The sequence below is a fragment of the Oculina patagonica genome, chromosome 9 (assembly GCF_052425735.1).
Source record: "Oculina patagonica isolate OP01 chromosome 9, crgOcupat, whole genome shotgun sequence".
Taxonomy (NCBI): domain Eukaryota; kingdom Metazoa; phylum Cnidaria; class Anthozoa; order Scleractinia; family Oculinidae; genus Oculina; species Oculina patagonica.
Window position 1 is genome coordinate 5432101 of NC_135766.1, and position 6042 is coordinate 5438142.

Genomic DNA, 6042 nt, shown 5'->3' on the forward strand with positions numbered 1-6042 from the left:
GGGTACTCCCTTAAATTTTGTTTAGATTTGTGCCGCAAAGGTTCTTAGCCCTGACCCCATTTAAGGATCGAAATTGAAAATTGGTACCTTTTAAAGGCACAATTTCAAAAGGACTGAGAACGTCAAAAACATACACCCTAGTACCCTCAGGACGGAACGTACTTATTTAGCCTGTATATGCCCTTCCCCCCCCCCCAAAAAAAAAAAAAAAAAAAAAAACACGCTGGGCCAGACAGTGGGAAAAACTTGTAAAGATCGGCACACAATAACAACAACAACAACAACGGCAGTAACAACAACAACAACAACAACAATAGTAAAATAAAAAACTACAGTAGCAGCAACAACTACAACCAAACAACAAGAGCAACACAGCGATTGCAAGTCGGCGATTTTCAATTCCTCATGAGAAATGAGATAAATTAAACCCAAAGCAGCTTCAACGAGATTCGAAACGTGTGCTGAGGCACTGCGATCGATCGTGCGTTGATCAAATCCCCCAGTCTGCGCGCTGTTTACGTGAATTTCACATGTACACTACGCAAAAGGCGAAAAGAAAAGTTTGCCGCAAAATATCTTGTGTTTGAGGCGTTTATTACTGTTTGAAAATCAAACGATCTTCAGTATCGATTCAGTACGGGACCCGGTACGGGAGCACTCAAATCGTTGCGTCGCGCGCGTTTCCAAGTGGACAGTCTATGCGCGTTAAATCCTTGGCGTATTTGCGTACTTGGATTTGTCACAAAGAAAGATAATTATTGGTAACAGATCCGAACTGGCCAGGGAAGACAAGCAATTTTAGCTAGAGATGAATGTAACAGCGAAGTTTCGTGAGGAGAGAGGATCAATAATACTACTGATGGTCACTGATACTACAATACATGTTGTTCCACATCAGTTGAATAAACACTGCGCTGGAGCAGCCCGGGGGAGCAGCATGGTGAAAAATGTCTTGTCTTGTCTTTGAAATTGATCGCCTGAACCAACATTAAGTTCGGTTGGACTGAAGGATATTCAGCAATGAACGGGTCATAACTAAATTAGGTCTGTGGTCTAGCCGTAAAAGCGAATATTACCAAAAATATAAAACGAGTGCAGGAGCTTACCTTGTCAAGTTACCACCGATGCGATCTTCCAAAGCCTTCCAATGTCAGTAGAAATCGGCCACAGTTATCACCACATTGAGACGTGGTCAATTATGGCCATTATGGCGAAAAGACTATTGGTGTGTTATTCAAAAGTCATTTTTAGGATGAATTTGCTGAATTTGTGCACTGTAATTAGCTCTTGTAATATTGAGCAACCGAAGTAATGTGAGGTCTCGAGAGGTCGCCGCCGCCGCTGCGCCCAAACCTACTGGAGGTCGCTCTAATTCCAGCAAGTCAACAACCTATTGTTGTTAACGTCAATCAAAATGCCACGCGATGGTTTCCAGAGAACGGCAAACGGGAAAAACCTGCGTGCAAGACTCGTGCAGACATTCAAGTAATTCAAATGTCAATTTTTATCCTTCCTGCTGGGTATGAGGAGGAAGGAAACTATAAAACTTAAGGCTTCTAAAACTTGCTACATGTACTATTCAGTGCAGTTACTCCCCGACAAGGGGGGGGGGGGGGGGGGAAGGGTTACCCAAAAAAGTTTTATACGAGGAGGCTCCCTTTTATATACCATTTTAACAGAAATTTAACCCCTTTCGTATACCTTTTACAGAAAAAAGGTACCTCTTTCATAAACCTGAAAGACTTGGCATAGACACGACGTTTTCTTGTCATTTTTAAGTAGCGCTTAAGGTCGCGGGGGACACCTTAGACTCATCATGATCATGACTAATACACCACACGAGTACTACGAGTAACATACGGGTAACATACGAGTAACACACGGAACATACGGGTACATACGGGTACATACAGATAACATACGAGTAACATACGGATACATACGAGTAACATACGGATACATACGGGTGCATACCAGTTCCTATTTCATTTAACGTTATTTTATCTTATTTTTCATTTTTATTTTATGCTCACCCACCTCCCTTCCGCTTAACAAGGTTGCGTGACGAGCCCAAAGGACAAAACGTGTTGCTGGATTTCACTGTCACGCAACGAAAAAGTATGACACATACTAGTAAAAAAGTCAAGAATTTGAAATGTTATAAGATCAATAGTTCATCTTGTTTGAATTCACTTACATACGAGTGCCAGACGTCAAAGCAATACGTATCTACCAGCCAAGCCGACTTAAGTGAAAATATAAAAAGTGACAGGCCAAACACGGCTCCCTGAAATATTGATCTTTTTTACTTTATCATGGCGTGACAGTGAAAACCAGCAATGCTCTTTGTCCTTTGGGCTCGTCACGCAATCTTTTTTTTTGGAGGGGGAGAGCGATGGAGAAACGGGTAACATCATGACCAATATTTGATTTTTCGATTATTGTTTTTTCACTTGTATGCTACCTGTATGTAACCGTAAGTAACCGTATGTTTTGTTTGGTTTACTTGTGTTGCATAAAATAAAATTAAAAAAATAAAATAAAATAAAATAAAGTGAAATGAAGTAGGAACTGGTATGCACCCGTTTGTGTCCTTATGTTACTGGTATGTTACGGGTAAGATCGTATGTAAGTGAATTTAAGAAGACGAGCTATTGATCTTATAACATTTCAAATTCTTGACTTTTTTACCAGTATGTGTCATACTTTTTCGTTGCGTGACAGTGAAATCCAGCAACACGTTTTGTCCTTTGGGCTCGTCGCGCAACCTTGTTAAGCGGAAGGGGGGTGGGGGAGCATAAAATAAAAATGAAAAATAAGATAAAATAACGTTAAATGAAATAGGAACTGGTATGCACCCGTATTTATCCGTATGTTACTCGTATGTATCCGTATGTTACTCGTATGTATCCGTATGTTACTCGTATGTTACCTGTATGTACCCGTATGTTCCGTGTGTTACTCGTATGTTACCCGTATGTTACTCGTAGTACTCGTGTGGTGTATTAGTCATGATCTTTATTTAAAGCGTATGCACGAAGTACAACGACTGACATCGACAACTTTACGAGATATTTATGACTGGACAAAAATATGGGCGCGTGCGCGTGATTTGTAAAAAAATTCCTGTTTCTTTGATATTTTAACCAATTTAAAACAAGACTTAGCGATATACGTTCATATAGACTGTAGAAAGTCGTTGACCTTTTTTTACTTAAATTTGAATATTTCTGCAGCTCAGAGTAATCACAAAAATATTCGGCAAAAACAATCGTGTCCTTTTTAAAAACTCATTGTTCTCACCATAAAAGCGTGGAATATAATTACCATAATTACATCTCTCCTTGGCAAAATGATCGTATTTACGTCGGGACACCTTCGGAAATCTCAAAGTTTGGACTTTTCCGACAATTTTGTGGCAGAGAATACAGCACGGATACAGCACTTCATGACTTGCCACTGCAGATGAGTAAACTATGAATACCGTAGTGTGTCATAACAGAAGCGGAATTTTAAACGAGCGCTTTTAGAAAGAGGTGGAAGACATTGAATTCAAATTTGCGCACTTAAACCGCCATAACTTGCTGGCAAACTTTAAATTAAAAAAATCCGCTTCTGTTATGACACTCTTGAGGTATTGACTGATTAGTTTTTGACAAGATCACAGTGTACTGTCTCCTAATCATTCCACAAACTCTGCCACAAAATCATGTTTTTCCCAATTTGGCACTTACGAGGCTATAACATCGCCGTTAAATGCAATCTACCAAATAAAAGATGACATTCAAAATCTTTCATCGTTTCTTTATGTCTCTGTAAAATTTGAGCTTAATCACACCCATAACAGCTGAGAAATAAGCATTTTAAAAGATGCAGTTCAAGCAAAATTTCCCTTCATGAATTTATTCATGCTGTAGGTATCCCCCGCGACCTTAATAAATTAAAAACATACAGCCATAAATTGCAACTGTTTGGAATATTTTAATTAAATGCCCTTTTGAAAGTCTAAATGGCAGATTTCCATAGCCTTTCGTATATCGAAACTTGTGAAATCCCCACCCTTTTATATATCTGACGCCTGAAAAAGGTACCCCTTTTCGGGCGGAGCCTCCCCCGTATAGGCCATTCTATATTCCATTCTAAACGCGGCGATATAAAGATAACCACGCGGAGATTTGAGAGACTCTCCCATTTTAAAATTTTCTTGGCTTTCAACGTCTTTTCTTGGAGAAGATACTGTGCCTTCATCTTCCCAGCAGGGTAATCCGATAATTGCCCCGAAATCTAGCTTGTCGTCTAAAGCCGCCCTCTTTGTTTTTTCTTTGCAGGCAAGGTTACCTGATTGAAAACTCGCACCCTTTGCTGGGCGGAAAATTTTTTACTTTCTTTATTTCAATTTGTTTTGAATTTTACTTTTATTTTATTCAGTAGCCCTCATGCCGATTTATTCATCCGATATTTATTTATTCTTACGCGCTGTCACACTCGCGCGCGGCCATTTTCGCTGATTTTCCATTTACAATTCGCCGGTAAATTCTCAATGGTATTGTACAAACCAATTAGACTACGTTTATCCATGGTCTACACTCGTATAGATCATAGAAATGACGCAATAAAATGTAAAATGGTGTGTAGACCATGGGAAAATGTGGTTGATTGGTTAAATGATTTTATTAACATTTTATGATGACGCCACGATTGAGTCCCTTTGCTGAGTGACATGAAGCTAGACGGACACTTTTAAAAAAAAAATATATAAAGTTTAATGAACATATAAACGGTAGTAGATAACACTTGTCAACGTACAATGGTCTATTAACAAGAAAGAATATATTTTTATATTACAGTAAGGAAAAAAAAACAAGGGTTCCCCTTATTTTCTTCTGAGTACTATCCCAGTGGGTGCTTCCTCGTCTTGGAGTGGGTGGAACTTCTATATGAAAGAGAAGGGGATGCTCATCGTCTCACTTAGGGCAAAATAACGGATTTTGATCTCAATTACAGGGTGTTGAAGGCAGAACACCAATATTTTTAACCGTCAAGGTCTCGTTTAGGGTTTGCACGTGAAGAAATAAAAATACGCCGTGATACTGTGTTGGCGGTCTAAATGATCAAGAAAGGAAAATGAGAAAAAGAAAGGGGAAAAAAGGCTTAATTTAATCTTAATTTATCTTATTTTCTCTTTGTTTAGGGGTCTCTTTCATATGGGAGTCCCTCCCCCTCGGCTTCTCATAAGGAATACTTGTTGTGGTTTTGATACCTCTATAATGCGTGGTTTTGATTCCGTAACATTTTCACTACGAAATCGAGTTTCAAAGTTCCCGTTTCGATCTCACCTTTGCTCTGTCATCAAACCATAGGTAAGTAAGAAAGGTAATACTTGTATGTTATACAGTATTAATATAATTCACTTGTTTCCAATATTATATTATTAGTAATACTTGATTAGAGTGGTCAGTCACAAGCCGGACTGTCCCAAAGATGCTCGCACTTTTTTTTAAATACCGTAAGGATTCGATTTAGCGCCCGGGGCGCTTATTTACTTTTGGTACCTCAAGGGAGGGCGCCTATTCCAGACAGGGCGCTTATTCGGGACAGGGCGCTTATTTCATTTTTTGAGAAACAACCAAATGTTCAAAACAAAACTTAAATAAATATTAAAATAACTAACAATAACAGAACCTGTAACAGTAGCAAAGTGTTGAAAGTTCAGTTACTTTTAAAAGAATTGTTCATTTTAGCAGTAAATATATACCTGTACAGTACGGTGAATGTTCATGAGTTTATCTATTCAACATCAATGACTTCAGTAGGGACATTTATCCACAATAGGAGCGCTTATTAGAATAGGGGCGCTTGTAAGAATGGGGACGCTTATTAGAATGGGGGCGCTTATTAGAATGGGGGCGCTTATTAGAATAGGGGCGCTTATTGACAAAAACACATTCGAAGGGGGGCGCTTATTCGGAAGGGGGCGCTTATTGGAAGGAGGGCGCTAAATCGAATCATTACGGTATATGCTCAAAAGTTGCTCCAAAATCC